The 26,759-nt window shown below is 41.0% G+C and overlaps 1 protein-coding gene across 1 annotated transcript in view; it reads right to left on the reverse strand.

Moving 5' to 3' along the window:
- The window catches only part of LOC308070075 (uncharacterized protein), a 160,336-nt gene that overhangs the window by 95,200 nt on the left and 38,377 nt on the right, over positions 1-26,759 (reverse strand). Inside the window, exon 1 of the mRNA XM_080403452.1 lies at positions 1-26,759. This exon is cut by the window's right edge and continues 38,377 nt beyond it. The gene's annotated coding sequence lies outside the window, so the exon portion shown is untranslated.

A 26,759-nucleotide genomic window follows, 5' to 3' on the forward strand; every position in this document is an offset into this window, starting at 1 on the left:
TTAAGCAGTCAAGATTTTACTTGATTCTCTTTTCAGTGAACAGGAACTGTGGGTTCTTCATGATTATAACTTTCCTCCTAACAAATCAATGCAGAGAACAGGACATGTAAATTATCTCTCAAACAGCCCCTGGATGGACAGGTGATAAGTGCCCAATGAAGTATCTTTTCTTCAGCGTTTCTGAAACTTTGCATGAAAGCACATCTTTTTTTCATGCTGGTACCAATGCACACTTACTGCAAATAAACACTACGGGAAAAGCTGCCTGATCTCTTTCTTCTGATTCTTTTTGCTCAGAAATGCCAATTTAAACACACTAGCGAGTAGCCATTCAGTCACATTAGCAAGTTCTGTATCATGTTGTTTTCCAGGCCATAATGACCCACTGATTAAGATTTCCCCCTGAACCAGTTCTATGACCGTATGGAAGCTAACCCTAAAATTTTGAGGGCCACTAATTTTCAGTATGGTTAATAGCAAATGCTGTCATTGGTACAAGAAACTCATGACTTCATTCTGCTTTTTGAGATGTGATACAGACAAAAGCTATTTGGACTTTTCCAGCGATGAGATAGTTGAGTTATCCATGAAAAACTGATAATGAGTCATGGTTCTTAGTCTGTTTATCACCTACTTTAATGATAATATTGGTCTCTTATTTGCTAGAAATTCAGATGGACACAGAGTTCTCTGTGGTGTAGAAAGCTTCAAAATACAGCAATCAGCACAGTTCATATGTTTAAGAAAAAATTGCAAAAGGGATTAAACATAGAACTCTGGAGAGAGCAGTTAGGAAACACAGTGAAGGTATTGAATACAAAACAAAAAGAATTTTTTTTCCTCTTGTCTGTCTTAACACTTAGGCTAACAAAACACCAGTTTCCCAAAGATAACATCATGATAAATTTGTATAGATTAAAACCATAAATAAATATTTCATTTAATTTCCTGAAGTATTCTTAGCATGTCATTCGTCCCAGCAGGAGGGCCGTATGTCCATTTCATAGTTTCCCCTAAACCACAAATATTACGTAGTAATTTTCAGAACAAATGAAGCTAAAAAGCCTAAAATCATTACTGGTTTTCAGAATGTTCTGGGAACTACAGTGGTCAAGCCTAAAGGCAAAGCAAGGTCTCTACTACAAGGTGTACTTAAAGAGTAGAACAGAACACTAGGAAATGAAAAGCAGGCCCTCCTTTTCAAGGCAAAGAAATGTAAAGACTATTTAACCTACTAGCATTCTAGTCATCCTTCATTCAGTGTTCTCCCCAATTCTTAAGGTCTGTTAAAATCCAGTGGGTCTAAACACTAACAGCTGCATTTCTAATGCAGATGGAAGATGAATGAAATGCATCATGTTATACCGCCTCCCAAGCACACACATAAAAAAAATAAAAATCAAGAGAGCTTTGAAAAACTTTTCTATTAATTGAATTTTCTTCAGATTAGCTTTTTCAAATGAGGAAAAATAACATCATTGGACAAGTTCTCCCAATTTTGAGGGATCCATGGATCCATTTATCCCTGACATACAAAAAAAAAGGATATAGAGCAGAACATGCAGACTTTTTTGTTTTGTTTTCCTAAATAAAAAAAATGTATATTTAAAAACCCAAGACACATTTTTTGCAGCTAATGGACTGTCTGCTACTCACATACCTTCTGGATCTCACAGGCCAACATGTATGAGTAAAGTCTATTTCAAAACTGCTCAGGTTTTAACAACACTTAACAAATATTATCACAAATTTTGGTGTTTTAATACTTCTATATTCTGATATTCTGATTTGATGTTAGAAGTATAGGATTTTTTTGAAAATGTATTATTTTAAAAGTTTTATCCTAGCATTAAAATCAGTGTGGATCTATTCTTAAAATTCTGCATATAACATTTCATTAACAACAGAAATGTATTTGTTCAATAGGAAACCTTCCATTTAACTATAGCAATGAATGTATTTTCTTACACAGGCTTCAAAATTCACTTCAGTGTTAAATCCAGTTATATTCTTGGAATGATCATGAATTAACGGCCTATGAACTGAATAAATAAGTCTGGGTTTGCCAGCCTGTGAATAAATAATGCAGTCTACAACACCATCATCATCATCCCAGTTTTAATGCAGTCTATTAAGTGTCGTCAAGGCTGAAAGACCATGGAAACACTGAGATACTGCAATCTTTTGATTTATTCACTCTGTACCCTGAGTTGTTCCAAATCCCACCCAAATTTTTGGTGAGATGTCCGAGACCCTGCACCTTATTTTACCAAACTCCAGGCATGGCTTTCCTTACTGATTAATATCCAGTTTTACTTTCGTCCTTCTGCAAATCATTTAAGCTTCAGATTACACTTGAACAATGACATGAGGACAGAAAACTGGGAAAACAACATGGCCACATACCACTAACTGATGTGGCGTGTGTCGCCATCCCTAGCTGTCCAGTTAAGATAAGGCCAGGACACAGTCCCACAAGGCAGACGCTGCCAGATCCTGCTAGTTTTCTACGTGTCTAGTAAAAAAAGGGGACTCCAGCGCATTCCTGGATGGAGGTAGTGGAAGTCTGCTGGTAGCAAATCTGCATCAGTCTGCAAGGGTGGGTTCAAGATAATGTAGAGCAAGACCCCAGCCTCCCAAGCATCAAGCTAAACCAGCACAGCTGGCAGCAGTTTTGGTATCTCTACATGAGCCGCAGCCACAGCTGGACTCAGACCAGACTTTCCCTTTGTTTTAGTAGGCTTACAGCATTGGCTATGTTACAGCTTTATTAATTTTTATCTCTTCTGTAGATAACCTTTCAGTAAAGTTCTCCTCAGGTGAAAACATGAATGAGTCTATCTGTCCAAAGACTCATCCACTTTTACGAGAAAGCTAACATTGCAAAGCCATTAATCTTTGCTGTATTCCCAGTTTTATTGCAATTCTCAGCCACACAGAAGAAAGGCAATCAAGCAGACAATTTCACTGCAATCAGTTCACAATTCTTTTAATTTCTGCTCCATTTCTGAGCAACGATTCAACCCGCTTCACTTCCTTGCTTACCTGCAAATGTTTGCCTTCCAAATAATTTATTGCTTGCATGAAGAAGGGTCAAAATACTAAATCACCACTCAAAGATAATAGCCTCTTAGATAGTTTTAGAGTAATTCTTTAATTAAAGTGGGGAAACTGGGAAATTGTCTTAAAAATCCATCAAGATTCCTATATTGTACTACATAGATATAATTACTACCCACTTTAACATGCCCTGAAAGTAATAATCAAATCTTAAACGACTGAAGTTAAAGTTCAACTAAATGTGATAAAAGGAATGCTGAAAACTGGCCAACTTATTAAAATCTGTATAATTTGACAGTAATGGTATCTAGATGTGTTGGAGTCAGAGATGATGATGATGATGATGATGATGATGATAATAATAATAATAATAATAATAATAATGCCGTTTCATTTGAGGACAGACTCTGATCTTCCCAGTAATAAGAAAGCGGAAACTAAAGGCAGTTCCCAGGAGCAGGCAAAAAACCAGCCACAAGCTGGGTGAAAAAGGGGAGCACAGGGCTGCAACAGCAAACAGGATGGGAATACTTTAGATTTTAAAATTATTGAAACTGTATACTGTATCCTTTTTCCTTCAGTCTCCATTGTGCAAGAGCAGTTCTGAGACACGAAGAGATGGACACTGCTTCCCTCTCGGCTGGACTTGATCTTAAAGGTCTCTTTGAACCTAAACAATTCTATAGATTCTCATGCCACTGTCAAGAGAAAAATCTTGAGGGCACTCTTCTTTTAAAAAATCCAGCCTCATTTTGCAGATCAAAGGTTAAAATGGATTGTCAAACATTGTACCTTCATAATTATTGGAATTACCTAAACCAGATCCCCAAACGTAGATAACCTTTAAGCTCTGTTGTTGCAACATGCAAATTATGGAAGGAAAATATAGTGCCTGTTTTAGGTGCTTTAAGACATAGTTTGGTGAAAGCTCCTTACAAAGACACACAGCTGCAAAAAAATCTCAAGTTGGGTTTTTAGAAGGATGAACAGTTTTCAAAGAAAACTTCATCACAGGTAAACCCAGGAATCCTCTCCAGTTTTCTCACTGCCACCAAAGTCAGTAAAATAAAACCTATAAAATCATCAATGACACTAGTACCTTGCAGTATCCTACACAAGGAAAGGGAGGAGACAGTCAAGCCAAAACATGGTGAAGGCACGTGAGAAAGAAGCAGGTTTGCTGTGCATGTGTGAGATAGGAGACAAGTGACTTTGGACAGATAGACCTGCCATTCTCCCCGGTTCACGGCAGGCTGGCAGGTACATATACATGCAATGGGAAAAGGTGCAATTACGAGACTGACTTTAGACATTTAATGAGCTGTATTCTATCTCCAAGTGCCAAACAGTGCTCTGGGCAACTGGTGAGGCATAGTAAAATATAATTGGTGCCAAACATGCATAATGATGACAACAGATATCTTAAAAAAAACAACTAGCCAAACAAAAACCCAACAACTCTATTTACTTCTTCTCTTTGCTTAGTCTGGAGGATGTGTACTGACTTTGTAGAATCACTGCAGCAAGTTGTAAATGATGTATGAAATGAAAAACTCCTGTTCAGCCACTGCAGAGAAAAATTGCAGGCTCGGCTTTTCAGCCACCTTTGAAGTGTGCTATTTGTTGTAATCTTGAGCACAACCCTATTAGAAAAGGCCACCAAACTTGCATGTGTACACACATACCCCAAGAAAACCAGTTAGTGTGAACATATTAAACACAGCAGCACTGTTAAGAAATCAAATGCATTTCCAATGTTCAGAAGAATTCTGATTTTAAGGGAACTTTTGCTCTGATTGAAATTATAAGTAAATTGCCTGCCTTCTGTTGTTTATATGAGAATTCCATAGCAATTTGACCAAACTGACCACTATGAGTTATACCACACATCTGTTGGTGTCATAACTCCTTGTCTTTAACCAACATGCATCTTTTTCATGCTGCATCTCTGTCCAAAAGAGAATTAAAACTACAACCATCAGGGCTGGTGTCTTGCAAGTCCTAGAGGGATTTAACTCTCCTGTCTTTCAATCATTCCCTTCTGTGTAACTTCAGAAACTGGAAAAATAAAGTATAGCAAGCTAAGCCATAATCTCCTCTGACATTCTTCCAGAGACTGAGTATTATTATGCAGAAATTTTATTTCCTTTTAAATAGCAACACATATGTATTAGCTTGCATAACTGGTATTTCCTTTCCTGAATGCAGCATTTTAGGTCAAAGTACCCCATTGAAGCACCCAGGTGAAGGGGCAGAGTACTAGATCTTGCCCTAGAGGGCTTCAGGTTTCTATTTTATATGTAATAGAGGGACTCTATGGACAAAATAGCTCTGCACAATTGCTGTCACTGCAATACAGCTGAGCTGCACTTGCTGGGGAGCGTAGTCTTATCCTTCGCTCACTTCAGAAGGATTAAATGCCTTGCATCTCTTTTCATACCTTAGGAAAAATAATTTTCTGATTTTCATATTCTACTGATCACTGTGGAATAGTGGGCCAGAGGGTAATGACCAGTTTGTAAACTAACACAGCTGGGGAACACAACTGCATCTTTCTTGCCTCCTAGCTGTTTTGATTTTAAATTCTTTTATTGTTCCATGTTTTCTCTAACTTTCTCCATCATATAGAGCAATTGCCATTTTTTCCTCATAGCATCAATGTTTTTGTCACAGGATTATGGGATTAGGAAATATTTCCCAGGTAAAGAGTTTTTTCTTGAATAGAAACCCCAAATCTTTTTGGAAACTGTTTAGGTACCTTTGCTATGCTACTTAGGAAAGACTATACATGATGTGTGTGAACACATCAACAATATGGAAACCTGGAATACAGCTTTAAGACTTTTTGCTAAGCAGCTCTCCTGCTAGGTATATAGATGTAATGATTAGCCAGAAAAAATCCATAAACTTATTTTAAAATTTTGATTTTTCTCCTTTAATCTAGTAGGAGAGAAAAGCTCTTTGTCCCACACCCATGTCTTCAGGCACCCTTTTTAGTCCCAGGGAAACTTCCCAGGGCCGTTCTCCTCTGACATAGTGCTTAAATACTAACACCACCAACAAGGCATAATGTCGAGGAGTGATATCAAAAATCTGGGAGAAAGAAAAGCCTCTACAGATCTGTTTATGTAAATCTCCATAATCAGGTTTATCTTGCACCGTGGATTTGTCAAGGTGACGAGCATGGCTCACTAGTGGCTCTCAACAGCCACGGAAAATCAGGGCAGGGACCAAAAAGGCAACAAGGAGGCCAGCATCAACCAAACCCTTGGATTCCCATAGGATAACTGCATTCCCAAGGATAAGTAAAGACTGCCTTCAGCTCCCTATGAGCTGTAAGCAAAAAGTTTGTAAATGAGGTACACATTTGTAAATTCCAACTTAGAAACCCCATTTGCAAATTTAGCTCTTGGGACAGTATAAAAGCAGAAGCACCCCCAAATCACCTCCAGTGGGGGCAGTGCTCTCCACTTGCAGAGGTAGCACGGCTGCTGAACACCATGCTGAGCTGCTTTACATTTTTAAAAAAGCCTATTCTTGTAGCATGTGAACCAAAAAATTTGTGAACAAGTTGTCATGTACTTTTTACCACAAGCTGTATCCACACCCCAAACTCCACCTAGTCATAAGGCCATCACAATAAAAGAGAAGATTAAATGCAGTTTCATTACAGTCAGGGCTTTGCCCCTCAGTTCTCTGATTAAAGAAATTTTTTGTCTCTAAAGACGTGTTGTTTAAATGAATGGAAGCAATTAGGAAGAAATAGGATAATCTCTGTTAATGAGGCTGTCTGGTTAAGATGTTACACAGCCAATGAACATCTTTTTTTTGTTTTTACATTTTGGTCAACAGTGAAAAAGTTAACAAAGCTAACACTGATTTATCTCAGTAAGCTGCTGAACTCTGTCCCTTAGTAAGATAAAAAAGACTTTTGTACTTTTCTTTTTTGATTAAGCATGAATACGTATTCTATTGGTGTCTAAGCCAGCTCTCAGTTTTAAGTTTTCCTCCCATTTTGAATAATATCTTTTGCAGATCCAAGGGAAAAAACACCTGATTGCCAGCACGGGAGCCCAGGGGAGGCTGTCTGGGGGGGGTGAGCTCTGCAGAGCTCAGCATCGTTCCGCGCACTCTCCAGACCCCTCCCGGCAGGAGCTCGAGGGTTAATGACCATGCAGAGCTGGGCTAACACTGTCCCCTGTCTGGGAAAATTTCCCTCACCTACTGAAATCTTACAGAATTATGGCTTTACCATTTTGACTTGCTTCAGCTCTTGCTTTTTATTCCTTATTAGCAGTAGCATGTTTTCTGAATTTCAGGAAACCTTCAAAATTTTAATGATTATTTCTGATATTAAGAACCAACCCTTTGAGATCTCTTTTCTTGTTCCAGGAGATCTGGTCTCTCCCATTTCACTTTAATTTCCACAGACAGATGGAGAACAATTAATACTGCTACAACAGCGACAGTATTTCACTTTCTTCTGTCTTTCCTTCTCCATAATTAATTTACCCAATGCAGCCTGCCACTTCATAATTAATCAATTAGGTAAAAAGACTCACCCGCTAATTTAAATACATCGTGATATTTGATGCATGTTCTCTTTTTTTTTAGTTAGCACTTCATGGACTATTGTATCTATGTAAGAGTCCTTTTCAACCTCTGTACAGATGCTTCGCTCAGGTTTTCTGATGACTGGATGTGACTGAGTTTTGGTGTCAGGCTTTCCAGAGATAATTTCCCTATTCCTATAAAGGAATCTCTTATGCAGCACAATGCAGCACTGATCAAACCAACCATATCCAAATCTCCTTATCCTGTAGGAGCAGGACAAGTAAAAAACACATTCCTGATCGCAAAATATTTCTGCCTGGAATGACCCAGTTCTCCAAGGTACTCAGACAACTGCGCATTTATTTCAGTGTTTGCGCAACTCACCCACACCCTGTACCTAGTTGGCGAGTTGCTCCCCGCATCCCACCTTTGCTGGTTCTGTATAGCAAAACCTCACCGTGGATAAACATTCAATAGATCACAGTAAAAATCTTCCTAATTTCAGCCTTCAGGGGTATGGTTCTACTCTGAGACAAAAGCATTTTGGGTTCCTTCGGTAAATTCACCCTGCTTAATCAATAACTGAATATTCTTATTACCCATAGAACTATTTAATCCTTTTCAAATCTCCTTAAACTCTTAATCTCAGCAATGCTGGTATTTGTGACACGCGTGGGCTAACCATGGCTTATACAAGAAATGATGGGGTTTATTAATTGTCTGGAATTAAACTGGGTGGTCACAGAATCGCAGCGTGGTGGGGGCTGGAAGGGCCCTCTGGAGCCCACCCCGTCCCACCCCCTGCTAGAGCAGGGTCCCCCAGAGCAGGCTGCACAGAGCCGCGTCCAGGCGGGTTGGGGTGTCTGCAGAGCAGGAGAACCCCACAGCCTCTCCGGGCAGCTGTGCCCGTGCTCACCCTCACAGCGCAGAAGCTTTTCTAGTCAGCAAGAACAGCCAGAGGAACATCACTACGCACTCACTACGTTCTCTGGGAGAAAAAAATCCTCAAAAAAACCAAAAAGGATTATTTTTTTAATTTTATTTTTGTAGTTCAATCCAGACTGGGGTTTGGAAAGACCCAGAGTCAGAAGCTATTTCAACCCCCCCAACCCTACTGCTACCCAGGCTTCTAACACAGCCCTTGCAAAGAGCATCTGCGCAACACGCTTCCCCCGGCAACCTGTGCACATGCCCGTGCGCTTTGCCAGGAGCAGGCAGAGGGGATGGAGCTCGGCTGCAGAGACATACAAAGTAAGAAACAGGTTGGATCCTGCCTCCTGGTTAGTCTTCTTTCCCTTTAAGTCTGTAAATTCAGAAGTATAGCACTGCTGCCATGCTGCCACAGTGCTCACCGCTGCCAGTGACATGGGAATGTGTGCCTAAGGACTCCAGAAAGTCAAACCCTGGACATCAGCTAGAATTGGTTATTCAGATTTCATCTCCAGCATCTCTGTCTTTTTTTCAAGTACATGGCATGAGAGCTACTCTCAGAGACATCAATTTAAAGAAGTGCTGAAAACATTCAATTCTCTTTGCTCTCAGTTTAGTCGAGGAACTCTCTTCTGAGAGGGAATGCTGAGAAACAGTGCCTTTGAATGCAGCTCCCCAGGGAAGCCCTCAGGAGAGGATCACTGGCAGGTTTTTAAAGTAACCTCTAATGTAATTAACTCACTGGTAGACTTTAATGGTTTAATAGCTAGAATATTAATATACCAGACTACATTCAGCAAAGGGTAGCAGAGCTGCAAAGCAAACAGCTGCACAGGAAAACAGCTTCAGGGATGCTGCTCACCACAATCACACTGATTTATGCAGAATTACCAGTGTGGCCATGGTCACAGAAAATCCTCCCCAGCCACTTGCAGCTTACATTCATCCCAGTCAACCAAAACACAGAACAAAAGTCTCCCAAAATGGCTAATTTATAGTCAGTCCTTAAACAGTAAGTGACATTGAATACTGCCTTTCTGCAAAGCAATACTTTGTTTGCAAAACTAGTATTTCAGTAAAATAAATGAAAAGTTGTTTTTTTCCAAGATCTGCCATCCTTTCCTGCAGAAGCTGGCTGTGTATAGGAAAGCGTCCACCAAGCTTGTTGCACTTACTTTCCCCGCTTTTAATAACTGCATCTTTCTCAAAATGCATTCAGCAGTGAATGCACATCAGCAGTCACTATGTGATTACTTTCAAAGAAAAGATAATTTTTATGATGCAAAAAGAAAAAAAAAAATCAAAGCGTGATTTTAAGATCAGTTAAAGGGATGCCAAAACTTTATCAGCAGTGATAATTTTTAGTCCATTCTAATAACATACAGCAGCTTTAAATGGTTTGTCATGGCAGAAAAATTACATAGTTCATAGGCTCTGTGTTGGAAACTCATCTACAAGAGCCCAAGCCCCATGTTCTCCTCCTCAACACTACTTAAATACAATCAATCGGTAGTGACAAAATTATACTTGATCTAGAAATATAGTAGAAATTCTAGCAGAAAAAGAAGCATAAATAGCTGTATTTTTAGTGTCTGTTAATGGGTCTATGAAGTACTGAAGATGGCAATAGCAATGTCATGAAGAAGCTAATTCAAGCTTCGGTGAACAAAAATCGCTCACTGCGTGAAGTTGGATTCATCAAGGGTCTCTGAACCTACTGGAGCTCTGCACAGGAGGTGGATGCACACTCTCTGGGAGAGGAAATCCCAGCAGCAATTACTATGCCCAGCTATTGGTACTGCACTTAAACCTGTGGACCATTTGGAGAGTCTGAAGGAAAGCAGGAAGGTTGTTTGGTCGTGTGGAAAACAAACCCCAACAGCAGGCTTTTGAAAGCACTGATGGGTTTAGCAAGAAGCAGTTAGAGTAACACGGGACAGCAGGATCTTCCCACCATGGTGGTGGTCTTTTCCATGGGGCACCAAGGACCTCACCATTAACCACATCCACTGCTCCACCACTGCTTCTCCACCTCCTACATCCAGACCACTCAAGATCTCGCTTTGCACCATGTGCCTTACACACCAGGTTGAGATTTTTTTTCAAATCCTCCTCTTCTTTCCCTAAAATGTTCCTGACTCTGTCATGTGGTTCTTCCTGCATCTTCTTTCTCCACTTTAATTTCTGTGCTTCCCATCATTTGGCCAGTCATCCTGTCATGCTTCCTTTTCTCATGTAGATATATTACTTTTATTACCCTGTTTCTTTCAGTCCCTTTCACCCTCTACTTGCTCATTCACTTCTTCCTTTCCCGCACTCATCAATAACTACCTTATCAGACAAAACCATAGACTTGTTAAGCCTCTACCATGACTTATTGCATCTGCAAGAACAAGAAACCCTGTTTGTAAACTGCCATGTAACCCTGTAGGGTGAAGCGTTTGATCCAGTGACTTCATTGTTGTACGGGACCTGTCCTGCTTACACTGAAAAAAAAAAAAAAAATTCATTTCAATGACAACCTCACTAGAGTCTATATACTATCATTGGAAAATCATCACAGCTTTAGTCTTTTTCTACATACATTTGTGGAGATCATAAAAAATACTCAATACACGGCGATTACAAAATCTGTATGCTGAACTTGTATTTGATGCTGGTTAACTGATGTTTTTTCATCTCAGTCTAATATAGATTGAGCAATTCTTCCTCAGGCAAGGGTTGCATGGCTTCTCCAACCACTTCCCTGTATCTGCAGACTACAGAAAATCAATTGCACTCCTCCTGAGCTCAGCTGTTCAATTAGGTCTGCGCCACACTGGGAAGTACCGCAAGTACATTTGCTCTACAGCTAACACACGCATACACACAGTAGCTACACTCTTGATAAGAAAGGCTGGATGCATGGCTTGGAGGCACATGAGAAGTGCTCATTGCTAAGATCTGCTGTTCCCTTTGAAGATGCTTTTATCACCTTGCAATCTTCCCACTTCGTGAAAGAGTGATGCACAAATTCTGGGGAACACTGCATTTTCCTTTTTCTCCTGATAAGGCCAGAAGCTAGGGTGGTAATACGTATAAGTGGATTTTGTGAAGTGTATTAGAAACAACACACCTCAAAAGCCAAACAAGCAAACATAACTTTATGCATATGCAAATCGACAGAAATTCACTCATTTTTTCAGAGCTGCTGATCACATCTTTAGGCAAGGAGACTTAACACCTTTGTGGTAATGACCAGCATGCTGCTTGACCTTTGATCTGACCCACTGAGGCATTCCTAATGCTCCAAACATGACTGTCATCCACAGTAGACTCATCGTTTTCCTGATTCTGCCCTGGAACGGAATTCTCCTTGGTGCTGGGCTCACTGCTTAAACTCAGCATCTCACTATGTATTGCAACGTCTTCTCCGAGCAGCCAAAGGTGGGGCACAAGCCAGATTTACAGAACTGCTGTACACTACTGCAAGTTTGCAAAAGCATCTACTAGACCAGCACTTTGACTGGAGAAAACGATACAGCAGGTAAAATCTAGAAAAGCCTCAAGCTGAGCCACAAAATTTGCAGCCCCAGAAAGGTGCTTTTGATCTTAGCTTCTCCATAATGACCTCCCGTTTCATGTCACCACAAAGAAGCATCATAAAAATAGTATCACTTGGTGCTACCGTAAGAACCTGACAATCCTTAGAGAAACGGGCAAATAGAAATACCTGAACATCTAATTCAAATTATCCCATGCAATCAGTTCAAGTAACTTGCCACAGGTTACTCAGAAATAGAACAGCTATTTGGTACAAATCACAGCTACTCATTATAATTCATTGATAAGTCCTCAGTTTTGCGGTTACATATGCCAGTATCAAATCATATCAAATTATTCAAAAGAGGTGAAAATGCCAAGATGTTTATATTCAGTAACTTAATCTGAATAGTTCTTCTGAGCATTTGCTACACTTTCTCAACACCTTTTTTGGTACTAATCAGCAGCAGCTCCATTGGTGATGAAGCTCTGACATGGGACTCAGTTACAGCCCTTCAAACAATGACAAATTCTCAGCTTCCCTCTCAGAAAATTGTCAAAATCTTGCCTTCCTAACACCCAGGATAGTGGTAGGGAGACCACTTTTCTCCAGGGTTCAAATAAACAGTATTTTCCCAGCCCACAGACATAGTTCCACCTCTGAGCCAGAAGGAGCAAAGAAATATTTTCTTTTTTGTAGATCTATCTTATGAAAATAACATAATTCTTTAAATTAATAGCATCCAAGAACCGTGCCAGAAAATGAAAATAAAACCATTAGCAATAAATTTACTGCCCCAAGCTTATCTTTAAGGAACAGACCACCAACACTGCTTTCTCCCTGCTGAAAGCCACACATCGAATGCACATAATCCTTTTATTGTGATGTTTTCAAAATCTTTCCCTCTTATAGCGTGCCGCTGTCCTATATGTGATTTAGGCAACTACACTGGATGCTTGTATTTGTGGACTGATGAAACTAATATCAATAGTTCGACAAATTCCCAAGTATACATTAAAAAAATATTCAAAGCAATTCAACAGATAAGCCATAGCTATAAAATATAGCAACAAATGAATAGATAAACAAGCAATGCCATCAGGCTGGCCAGTGGTGAGCACTGAGGGCAGGAGGGGAGGTCAGCATCGCCCCAGGGAAGACACAAATGTGGGGATGCAGCAACAGCAAATGCTGTAGCTGAGATTGTGTAGGACAGACACAGTTACCTTCCCAGGCATGCTGGGCAAAAATTATTTTTATTCAGGTTTGGGGTGGGCTTTTTATCTCCGTGCCAGAAGGTGGTGTCTTTAGGGGACAGCACAGAGGGAGAGTAAGAGTGCTATCGTCCAGGCTCACAGGCTGGGAACGTGAACATCCTTGAGAAAAAAAGAGTTTTAAGCCTTCAGTAGGCTGAGGATCAATCACTGTGAAATTAAACAAAATGTTTTAGTATAAAGGGAAATCAATTGCAAACAGCAAGTAATGACTGGTTGTGGTAAAGTAATGAGATAATGATCTCCAAGTTCATCTTTATGCCTTCATGCTGTAGAAATATCTGCAATTAGTAAAAGAGCAGCACCTCCCATATAAAACCAGGGTGCATGCCCGAAGCGTAAAAGACAAGAAAAAAACCCCAGGAAATTTAAAAAATATATTAAAAGCATTTGACATTGTCCAATATAATGCCATACCTCCTGTTGGGCTGGACTCCCAGGTGGATCCAGAATCAGGTACGAAGCACAAAAGACTGAGGAGACAAGATTTCCTTGGTCTGAGGAAGTGTCGGGGGTTTTACCAGGTGTCCAGGCCTGGAATGGTCGGGTCTGGGGAGATTCTTTGTGATTCCCAGAGTGAGATTAAGACACAAACGAGGTCAAATGCCTTAAAGAAAAGAAGCTTAACGGTACTCGCATAGAGGCAGGAAATGGAGAGAAAGAGAGGAAAAATGAAGTAAAGAAAGGTGCAATAACTACCACTGCACGGAGCTGGGGGTCCCGTCAGCCCGGATCGACTTCACGTCAGGTGGGGAATTCCACGCGGTGCTGGTTGTCACAGTTCTTTTATAAATGTTCAAGAGCTGTTCACCCAAAAGTCTCTGCTCCTTCCAAGAGCTGTTTTGCATAGCCTCACGCCTCACTCAGCAGTGGTGCAAGCACCCATACTGTCTCTTCAGAGAATTTTTCATCCTCTGGGGACCGGGCGTACTTGCTGGGGTGAGGGTACAAAACAGGAGATGTGTGGTTTTCGTGGTCGAACAAATGCAGCGGTGTTTGGGTAAACATATGTGGTTCGCCGAAGCAAGATGTAGACAAGTTCTCTACAGGGTCTCTGTGTTGGTTTGTGGTCAGCCAGCAATGTTGAGACAGATAGCACAGTCCCAGTAACATCCTTCACACCAGGGCAGGGCTATGTTCAGTGCCAGAGGAAACCCCCGTGCAGCACAGAGGTGTGAAGATTGCAACACACTGCATGAAAGGGCTCCATGCTGCCCTGCTCACCTGGCACCGCTGGAAATGCAGAAACCTGAACACCCAGTGAATCTCTGTACAGCTGCAGGTGGTTGGAAGTTAGAATAATTTCTCCGGTTGCAGTAGCATCTCCATGGCATTTCCCGACATGCTAGCTTTCCCTTACCACGTAAGAAAAAATTCTAAATACCCACATGGCATCAAGGAACTAACAGTATTTTCTCATACCTACATGTTTTAATTACTTTTTATGTACACTATAGAGGCAAGAAGTGAATTATTTTTTTTTGTTAGTATTGCTAATCTTTCAGAGATTATTTACTGCACTAGACCACCAAAGAATCCATTTCTAATTTTTTAATGTAGAGTTTGTTACATAGTTTATGCTCTGCATAAACGGCTTTTAAAGTACATAAAGAAATCTTATGTACATAGCACATATGTACAAAGTACATAAATTGCTTATTGCTGTGATTCAACAAAGATGGCAATTGGCTGGCAGTTTCTTAATCGAGCGACATCTCTATTTGAACTGAACTATCAAACCTTCATTCACAGACAATGAAATATGTATCATTTGGTAATATACGATCGCTTCTAATGTAGACAGATTCACAGAACAAAATAATGTGCTATAAGCCAGGTCACTCAAATTAAAGATAATCATCTACCAGGTTGATCAACCATGGACTGTCCTCTCTTTGCAATGGTGTTGATAAAATATTTCTGAAAAAGGTCTAATAGGTTGAGGTCACACTCCACAAAGCCGTCATGCTAGTTTTGGTCTTTTACCAGGCAGCTTTTGGAAAGTAGGTGCTCCTGGGGTCTACAGCCTGTCCATTTAGCATCCCTCATCAGTGGCTAATCCCACCCCTCACAGTCATGCAGGACTAACTGGTTACCTGGGAAAACCAGTGGGAGCTTCTGGTGCTCATACCAAGAGCTGTGCTGTAGCTGAAGAGCATGGACGTAAGACTAAGAGGGTCAGGGTGCACCTAAGGAGCTGAACACCTCCAAAGCCTTGGCTTTGTCCTAGTCCTTGTCCAGCCAGGGAGGAACAGGGCTGGCATGTGGCCATGCAGCATCCCAGTGCAATGAGGGATGGGAAGGGACACTCATCCCTGCTGGCAATGCAGATGTTTCCTATTCATCTTACTGCTTCAGGACCTCGTCCTGGGTAAATTATAGAGAAAACGCATACCAAAGGTTTTCATCTAATTTTTGAAAACTAATGAGGTTCCAGCGGCAGATTTGTAGCAAAGCAATTAGTTGTTCTTATCAATTTTCACCACATGCTGCATCAACTGTTAAATAGGACTACCATCATCCCAAAGAAGAAACGTTTCTTTGCCACACTACCACACTACCTCACTAGCAAAAAGCCTGCTGGTTTCTGCTGCTGAGTTTACAGCATTTCACTGACCAAACTAGCCGCAAAGAGCATCGTTATCCACTCCTTTGCTGCTGAAGGAATGATGTGCCATTACATGATTTCCCATTATGCCATAACGAAGGAGGCAATTTGCGCTTTCGCTCACATGCTTGGCTTACGTGAGCCTTTGGTTTCACTTGAAAGTAATTTGGAGAAAACTTGTATCAGGCATAATGTTCTTCCAGATAATAAATTAAGCTCCCAAATTAGCATGTCTCTATAGAAACAGCTGAAAGAGAAATATTAAATTAAAAAAGCAATTTTCTTTATGATGTGATGATTTAACAAAGATTTCATTCTACTGTATGAATTATAGCCTGCTGCTTGTTCAGGTTATCATAATAAATATTTGAAAATCATCCTTTTGATCTGTATTTCTCAAACCGGTTGGCTGACCATTGTTAGAAATAATCATCAAGTGATTTGTGTTCTCTCATCCCTGAGAGAAAGGTTTGGCACAGAGTTCGAAAACTTAATTAGAAACGTTACTAACTTCCATATTTTATAGCATTAGATACAGAACAGAGCAAAGGTCTATCTGAAGGGAGAAAAAAAATAAAATCTAGTTTTAGAAACTAGCCTTGAAATGGGGGTGAAGTCTTTGTTTTAAAGAAGGCTGAAAAACCTATGAGGTAGAAAACATTTCAAGTTTCCCCCGCATTTATTTCATTTATAGTTACTCTGAATTAATTGCAAGCTGTTGGACCTTACGCTGGCTCAGCACTGTGCTCCTACTCGCTCCTCAGCCTGCAGCATCTTTCCTGATACCTGCTGCTTAATTCCAAACTTGAGCGATCATCTTCCTGAAGTTGCCTTGGCAACTTGTCAAGGGTTTGATGGGTTTTTCCCCTTTCCTTTTTCTTTCCCTCATTTCAAGCTTTCGCCTTAATTTCCATAAGCCAAGTGTAAACATTGAAATTACAGGGCAGAGGAAGGAACTGTTTTAAAGGCGTGTTAAGGACTCACATTTGGGAGCGAGCTGCAGTGTGTGGGTGGGAGGGATGCGCAGAGCAGCTGGTCTGTGCAGAGGGACATGCTGGGAAGAGCTAGAGGAGTGAGGAAAACAGAGGTGGATGGTCTGGTGTCACTGCCTGTGGGTTTCATGGAGAAATCACCCCTCCTCTTTACAGTTTACAAGGGCAGGACTGTAAAAGCATGTAATATTTGATAGTTTCAATCCCCTCTTCTTGTTCTGACCACCTTAAATTAGAGCAGCTTTTGCTACCACGTTTGCCTCTTGCAGGAGGGCAAGGGAAGGGAAGCACTGTTATCCCCAAGGGTAATGATGGCAAAGGACAAATTGCAAAAGAGCAGCTGGTAAATCAAACCTCTCCCTGGTCACAGCACGCAAGAAACAGAAATTAATCTAGCAACAGATTTCTTACATTTACAAAACACGTACAGAAGGGAGAAATCATCTTGTGCTCAGCAGTAACACTTCCATGGAGCAGCATCTATTAGATGGTCTCGAACGCCTAAAAAGATGCATACAAATGAAATAGAAACAACTCTTCACTGCAGTAGAAACACCTTCTGCAGAGACACAAACGCATCCCTGATAATGCCAGGCCCTGCCCCTGGGCAGGTGATGTGCCCCTGAGGCCCTGCATGAACTATCTTCCAGCTTTTCATAACTCATGATACCTCCAGAGCTCAGAAATGCCATTGCCTCATGCTCCCTCCTTCACAAACCACTCTGCCTCTCTCCACCTATTTCTGCATTCCCTACTTCCCCCAGTCCCACCTCCCAGCTCTTTTCCTTCCCCTTTAGCTTCCAACTCCTTTTTCATTCTTCCTCTCCAGCCCGCTCTGCGTGTCAGTCCCTTTTTTTCCCCCATCCACAAATAAATAGCACCAGACCCTCCCAAGCTGCTTTAAAAAAGTAGAATTTTGTTATGTATGAACTATTTTTCACCTTTTTAAGCTGTAACTCAATTTTCTGCCCCTGGTAGCTTCTTCTTAGTAAAATATTTCACGTAGAAGTTGCTCTCATTGTCTCAGCTTCTTTTTCTTATTTCTTATCAATTAGATAATAAGTTACGTCTCTGGCAGTGTTACTTAAATGGAGTTCATGCTCACAGTGACTCCAGAAGAATCAAACAAAAGTTAATCCATCCTGGGAAGTCCTGTTTACTCCCTTTAGCTGGAAGACCAAGGGACTGGCATTTTTTAATACTTGGAATTTCTGATTATATCCCAAGGGGAAAACGTGGAAAAGAGGGGAAAGGATAAAATTAGGATCTTGCTTAATAGAAACTTCTCTAAAAAAAAGGTCTGAGATCTTCCTCAAGATTAATCACAGCATCTTCACAGTCTTCTTCCTAAAAAACTCATTTTTCCTGTTGGCAGCCAAGCCAAAGTCTTTTAAAGTGAAATAAAAAGCAATTGTGTTAGAAAGGTGATGTCACCACATCCATTGTGAAAGACTAATGTTACCCGTATTTCTTCCTGACTATTTTTTTTTCTTTTCTTTCAGAGAAGTTGCACCCGCAGTCGGTCAGATGTACATTTGCTAAATTTATGCACCTGTACTTTTTTCCACCTTCTATCTGCAATGGTTTCCTTGCTCTCAGGTTGTAAATATCTGTGACAGCCGCTGAACCTTGCAGTAGCAAAGCTCTTGATATAGTGAAACATTCTCAGGACTAAAAGCCATTTACTACAGAAATTCAGAAATTCCCCCCCCCCCCCCCCCCCTCCTTTTCAGGGGACAAGATTTTTTCTTTCTGCCTCCTCATCCTGTAAGAGAGAATTGCATTGCGATGTTCTGCCTCTACGGTCCATTAGGCTGGGCAGCCAGGGCTAATTTCCACTGAAGAAATTACAATTTCTAGAGCAAATTTTCTAGAGCAAATGTAATAATTTTCATATGGAAAACTCTTGTTATATGTGAAGATCTGGGAACAGGAGGAGGTAAGCAGGGTGAGCCAGCAGGGGAACACCGGCAATGGCAAAGGTGCTGTAAAAAGTCCAACATATATTCTAATATGAAATAACTTGTAGAAAAGAGAAACTTGTTCTAGCAAAAGACATTCCCTAGCTGATGATGCTGAGATTCAGGTTTAAAGTGTTATCCTCTCTGACTTATCTTTGGATGTTGCTCTTACACAACTGCTTTCCCATGAAGAACGAGGTCTGTGTAAGGGCGGCCGGGTCAGGCTGGGGTGGCCCACAGGTGTTACCCCTGCCGTTGTACCTGGGCGAGGCAGCTGGCAGCAAAACCAGTTTACCAAGCTGGTTTAAGAGGGTTGCGTGGCAGAATATAAACGGCCGTACCGCAGCAACTAAACTCAGTATGCTCTTGAGCACTGAGCAGACCTAAGGTAGCTTCTCTTCATCCGCAGAAGACAAAGCGGTGAGTCTGGCACACAACCACGGGGCACGGTTTCTCACTGTGTAATGAACTTCACCTCTGCTCGGCAGACCCCAGGGCTTGGCCGTAATGTGCAATGCACATGATGGATTGGTGTGATATCTGACCTGTGGATATAAACACAGGGCTTCATGCCACAGCACTTTTGGCCCTTAATCTTCATAGGCAGAAAAATGATCACCTCATTTGGAGAAAATAAAGGCTATCTCTGGGCTTTAAAAAAAAAAAACAAAAACAAAAAAAAAAAAAAAAAAACAAACAAACAAAAAAACCAAAACAAACACCAACAAAGCACCCCACCTTGACATATTCAGAACATACTACATTGCACTGAAAATATTCCTTAAAAGAAAATTAGTTTAGTAAAAGCAATATATAAAGTTAATGAATGACTATCAGAACAACTGACATAAAATATCACCTAAAGGAAGAAAAATCTTTATCAGCATCTTAGTGGTTTTATTCACTGGAATCATACAACTGTTAAAATGCCCATAAGAAATAATTTTATTTACCTCAGGGCAATTTTTTACTACACAGCTCTTGCCCTCAAAGAAATTCTGTATTTGCTGTATCAGGCCCCTACTTAACCATGTACTTAAGCACCAGCCAGGCTCCATCAAGTGTGTAAGTACTTCCAGGGAGCCTTCAGCGCAATCACTTGTGTTGCTTGAGCTGGGGTGATGCAGAAGCAATGTCAAAATACATCCTTGCAATGCACACAGCAGAGATGGTCCTGCTCTAAAGTTTCCTGTTGGTGTCTTGAATTCCCTCCTGATGATACGGCCACACTATGAATGAAACTTTGCAGCCCTTATTGCCACCTGCCCTTCCCTGCTGATCTCACATTTCTCTTAAGTCAAAAGAACCCCAAACCAACCAACCAACCAACAGAAACACCCAAAAAGGCTTCAGTGGAGAAGGAGCATCCTTCACAATGAAGGAGGCAATCTGCACAGAACCCTTCCTGAGCAAGCAGACCACGCTCCCTGGGCAGGGGTGAGTTAGGCTTCTGGGGATGGGTCTCCTGGGGGTTTCCATGCTTCTGGAGACCAAGTGCTTCATCCAGGCTTCATTAGCACAGAAAAACATTAAAATAGGAATGAAATCTCAGTGCTGACATGTTTTATTCCTTACTGTTTTGACTTTGCAACGCAAGCCATTTGTTATTGATCAGGTTTCTTTTCAGCTGTTAAAAATTCACAGAAATTCCATCCTGAAGGTAAGACGTGCACATACATACCTACACATATATGTACATGCACACATATATGTAAACACATACACCCATACACACAAACACCTCGATAGTCCTGATGTCTCTACATGCATACACACACCCCGGTGAGTCAGCACAAAATCTAGAGTCATCACGTGGACCAACATCACTGTGCCCTCATTAATGCAGTCATCAGTGCAAAAGCAGCAAAACTTGGCAATGGGATCACATCTGGTAGAAGGGGAGTGACGGAGCTCAGCAGCCCTCTATTCCAGTCACATACCTGGGGGAATCCCTCCTGGAAACTGCAAAAACATTGAGAAGAGGCTATTTTCTCTGTTGTCTCTGCTGCAGATTGGTGCAGCCTGTGTTTTTCCTTCCAAGCCTTTGCTGCTTCCTCTTTGGGAGAGGGGCACATGAAGAAGGAGAGGTATCAAAAGAAGACAATTATTTCCTGCATTTCCTCTTACCTGTTACTGAGGCAATTCCAACTCAGTCCCAGGTGTGCACATCACCTGAAGCGTGAATTCTTATTTGAAACATATGAAAAGCAGTAGAGAAAAAAAGCACCTAAAACCATAAAAAAAAGTAGTAGGAAAAAAATACATAAGAAGAAAAAAACAATCTGCAGCAGGAAGCATACTGACCTCCCAGAGCCTCATATCCAAAAAAATACTTATCCATAGCAAAATACCAGTATTGTACTAATTAGACAGGAAAACATTCTATCATACTGCAAACATGCCCTCTGCTTTTCCATGCATATATGACATGTAAATCAATGTCCTTTCTGCTCGTTGCAAACATGCCATGACATTCACCATCAGCTGGTGGCATCCTGCCAACCCAGCCACCGGGCACTGCAACCAAGCCACACCGACGCATGGAGGGGGGAGGTGGGAGTGGTGGGGGTGTAGAAATAGGGGGAAAAGGCCGAGGTGCAGACCGGCCTCATCAGGGAGGACTGGCTCCTGTGAGGTCTGGGCAGCTCCAGGTAACCAGGCTGATGGAAAACTGACTGCATGAACGGAGAACAGCCACGGCAGCTTTACCTTGTTTTCTGCTTCTGCTGTGAGCAGGTCGTGTCCTACAACAAACTTCCAGACACTGTTACCATGTCCTTTGCTTGTTTTGCATTATTATTTTGGTATTTAAGGTGCTGGTTTTTTCCTGCAATCAAAAGCTCCTATCTCTCAGTTATCAGCAGTCTGACAAAGTGGAATAACACTTACGTTTTCTGAATCTAATTAGTCCACCCAAACACAGTGGTTCAGCACTATGGTAACACTTCTTTCATATTGGTTGGACACAGAGTCACAAAGCGGGTCAGGCCAGAAGGGGTTTCAGGAGGTTTTGGGTCAACTCCAGGCAGGGTCACCATCATGCAGGGCACTCAGGGTTGCCCTCACAGTCTCTGGGTCAGAGATCCACACCCTCAGAGCTCATCACACAGGCATCCGAATTTGCCCTAATACATTTAATATTACAAGAAATTCTTTCGAGAACTTAACTTCCAAGAACTTACGGTTTCAAGGAAACAAGCTTTCCTTGCACGTTCTTTTCACTATATGACAGTTCCCTGGAAAATCAGGGAATTCTAAAAATGAGAAAATACCTTATTTTTTAAAGTAATTTGTATGTGTTTTTCTGCAAGTATCTTATTTGGAAAGCCATTCAAAGGAAGCCTAATGAGTTGGAAAAAAAATCACATATCAGAAGTCTCTTATTCGCCAAGACAACCTATGTGCAAGCTGAACCAGACCCCACATTTGGCCAAGCAAACGAAACTGATTGACTTGCCACACCTAATGAAGTGGCACCCATACCAGCCATTTCAGCTGGCGTTGGGAAGACCTGTGTAATGAAATATGAATAAAGATACCATGTGCCAGATTTCAGACACATCAATATTATAGCCCACACAGATCTGGAAGAGGTTGTTAATCAATGAAGTCAAATGCCCTTGATGCTCATGGCAGCAATTCCAAGCTCGGCCTTGCTTGGAGGCAATCCACCAAGGGTAAAGAGTTTGACCCAACCTTTGTCACCGCAGCCACACTGGATCTTCACTCTTCATACAATTACAGCAGGTTCACAGTGTTCTATTGCCATTTCCCAGTAACACAGACCTTTCTAATGATACTGTGCCCTTCCTGCCACCATCTCATGCCTTTTCAATTACTGTGCCCATCCAGCCAGAAACTTCTATAGCGATAACTTTATACCACATGACTTACAAAACTATCTCTGCTTCTGGGCTCGGTGGGGTCTTTTCAATAGTGTTTTTTCCCCTAACAAATACTCAGTTAATAACCGGGCCTTATTTAAAAACTGAAGAAATAGTAAAACCTATAGACATCGGCCACCCAAGGCAATTAAATGTCTGCCGCTAAAAAGAAGTAAAGAAACAAGCTTACGAGAGAAATTAGTCCCACTGTTTAAATGGAAGGTTTTCAGATACTGCAATGACAAGAAAAATATGAGAGGAATTATATAAAGACTTGAGAACAAAACAATGAAAGGATCATTTGCTTAATTCCATCATTACCAGAGGCAGGTGTCCTCAGGTTTAATCAGAATATCAATTTGTGGGGGTTTGAGGATTGTTTTTCCATTGCAAGTGGAAAAAAAGATGATAATAAATTGAACACCTTTTCTGTGCTTTTATATTTTTAACCACCATTACTGGTTTTCTTTCTAGCACCCAGTATTAGTAACTCTGATTGTACTGGCAGCTGAAGCACCCACCCCTGTTCCGCCCATGGGGTTTCTGCAGGCTCAGGAAACGACTAACATTTGTTCTTGACACTTTTGGTTAGCGTGGTTCAGGTCCCTGACGGGTTATTTTTCTTTGTGGCTCACGTTTTCCAAGTTTGCACTCATTTCTTGACTTTGAAGGTTTGCAGCAAAGGGGTTCTAGAAAATTTTTATGAACAAACACTATGACTGATGAAATCCTGGATCCTTGTTGGGAGAAAAACACAAGCATACAGGTCAACTAAAGAAGTTTGTGCCAGGGTTATTGCCTTAAAAATTTGGCATAACCTTCTGTTTTGAAGACTTTCCTTCCATAAAACCAAGGATACATGTTTGAATTGGCCCTTGCATGCATTTAACAACAACTTTCTCTAGTGTGGTGGTTGTAGTCCTTTGTCAAAAAATTCATTCAAGGGAATGAATTGAATTGATGAAAACCTGGTGATTTGTCAGTCACCATGCAGCAGTGACAAATCAACCCTGAGGTGTGTCGGGGCTGCAGTTTTGTGAAGTGCATTGTTCCAAGGTAAACTGAGCAGAAAAAAAGAAACTTAAAACTGTGAGTTGTGTGAGTGAAGTCTTTCTGTCCAATTTTCTGCCTGTTGGCACTGAGTTTTGATAATACACCTTATAGAAATTATCTGCATCACTGTGGAACTTCAAATAAAAGGTTTTCCAGACGTGATCAGGCACCATAACAGAATATTAAGATTAAGAAAATATTGCCTTAATATCTAATCTCCCATTTACTTCGGTGTTGGCTTTCCCATGCCAGCTCTTTCAGTGAGGGAAAAAGCTGGAACGATGCTGACATTTTCTTTAGACTACAACTGTAAGAATTAAATTTAGTGCAAATATTAATAGCTCATCCACCCTCTGCAAGTGTCTCTGGTTCCCAGCAGGAGAATTCAAGATGTTGTAAGGCCCATTAGCTGCAGCTACACACTAATTTTCAATTTTTTTATGTTGCCAACCACTTTGAAAAGATGACTTTTTTTGAGGCTTTTCTTTTCAGCTTCCACAGAGGTCATAAACAGCCATTTGCCTAGCTCTGCTAGTAGAACAAACCAGCTTCTCTACAGAAGAAAGAAAGAAATCAGATAATTAAGTCCTTTTTCACCACAGGATAGAGGAGTAGTTTCTGTTACCGCCAACGCAAGACTCCAGAGAACAAGCTGTTTTCATCACAGTTTAACTCTTTAGAGTTTGTACCAGAAAACCTCTCCACATCCCTCACGTTCAAGCTTGGGGGTTCCCCTCCTCTTGTTTCTGGTAAGTCTCCCCAGCATCACTAGCAGATTAAATGTTCAACAGAGGGATAATATGTGTGGGATAAGATGTCTCATATTATTAGGTCTGTATCAAACCTATTAATTAACAAGATTATAAGATAAACACTGGAAAACATTGCCTTTCAGAGACCCGGCTGGGATGCTGTGCTCATCGATAGGGGAGTGAATACAAACATTATCCCAACTCAGGAACGCCGGAGTGCTAACATAAAAAAAAAAAAAACCAAACCAAATTTTGGAACTCCTTAAAAGATACATGATACTGCTCCTGACACAGTTTCATTCTTACAGCCTCGATATTTAAGGCTCCACTAAGCTGCTGTAGCATAGTATCAAGGTACATCACCACATCAAATTTCTCTCAACCTCTCCACCAGAGGAATTGTTCACTCTTGCATATGAACAATAATTTAAATCCAACAGAGCAGTGTAAATAATAGTGTTAGCAACATATACAAAAAGTAAGAGTCATAAGTAAGACAGGCACAACTCATTTCAAGCTCTGCAATTAGAGAGAAACATGAATTACTGGCTGTCGTTTAGATCGCCCTACGCAGATTCATGGTCTCTGCAACTCAAACCCATAGCCCCTTGAGAAACTTTCTGGATTTCTTTTTATCTTTTAATACACTTCCTGATGGTATTCTATGAAATGAACCATCTGTCAATGACAGATATAAGCAGTTTATGTTTCTATACTGTGCGCTAACAGCTCAACGTACTGTACCAGCTCACCACAGTGCTCAGGCACGGTCAAATTAAGTTGATGGAATCATTCTTTGAAACAGTTACTTTCAAACACTTCTGGCACTTCTACAACATAATTTCTCTTTACTTCTGATTTGCATAACTAAGAAATCTGTTTGGACTGAGATTTTAAAGCTCCATCACAGAGGTTATTTTTCTACCCAACTCGCAAGCCCTTGGAAATAACAGGTGAGTAACTGCTGACATGAACTTCACCTGCAGTGATTTGAACAGCTCTGATGTGCAGTAATTTTTAGCACTGTGATTTTATTTCCTCTTTTAAAAAAAATAGTGTCCCTCAGGGGGTCACAGGATCAAGCCCTCAAGACAGTACTTGGAAATTTTTTTTATGGCAGTTAATATTGCCCTGGAACTTACAGGCTCTGCTTCACCACTTTGTTAAATTTTAAACCCACGTTTAAGGCAGCCCATGCACGCGTGCTTTCCTGAAACACCGTCATTCTAAAAGAAGCTAGAAACAGCCAAGAAAGAAATGAGGGACAAAAAGAAAGGTTCCCGGGGAAAGGATATGCCTTTTCATGTTAGACGAAAGGTATTTTCAGTTCTACTCTTACTTCACTTAGAGATTAATAGATAAATAATGCATATGTTTTTCTTATGCACTTTACATACTTACCATGCTCTCGGTATCATTGCTCTCCTCTTCCTACCTGACACTTGAACAAATCCAGCTGACATGTTTTCATGCTGTGCTATTAGGATGACATATCAATTCCTAATGCTCTGACATGCGAAAGCGTGACAAGCCCAATGCTACGTGCCAGGGAGAGCTCACAGGTTATGGAGCACACATCACTCGTCAGCATGACAGCCACCTGCCACCACACTTGAGTGACATCCCAGCAAATGAGGTAGAGAGGTCACTGTGAAGATTACATATAAACTTGATGAGGATTTGATTTTGACAGAGCATCTTTGTTTAGTATTGGCACGTTACAGAAACCTGTGTCAGAAATACGATTTTTGTGACAACCTTTTCCATACCAGCATTTGGAAAGTGCTAGCATCTTCCTGATGCATCCATCAGGTGAGGTTTCTGCAGATGGGACACTGGTGCCACAAGTGTGATTTCACTAGAAAAAGGCAATTACAGAGGGCTGTTAATGTCACGCTACTCTTTAACTCACTGTTTTCTCACGTAAAAAAAAGTTCAGATTTCGCTTCAGCTGCCACATTGCAAAATCCTCAATAACCACATAAACCCTTGAATCTATTTATACTCAACTCTGCACACTGTTCAGTCCAACCTTTTGGATGAGCGCCTTGCTCAGCCTTCAGCTGTCTGATGTCCATGAAGGGCTGGCACTTTGAGCCCTGATTTTTTTTTTATTTTGAAGCACCCGCGCAGTGCAATGTGAGTTCCTCTGAAAGCGGGTACCTGAA

Source organism: Falco punctatus, assembly GCF_963210335.1.
Source record: "Falco punctatus genome assembly, chromosome: 9".
Taxonomy (NCBI): domain Eukaryota; kingdom Metazoa; phylum Chordata; class Aves; order Falconiformes; family Falconidae; genus Falco; species Falco punctatus.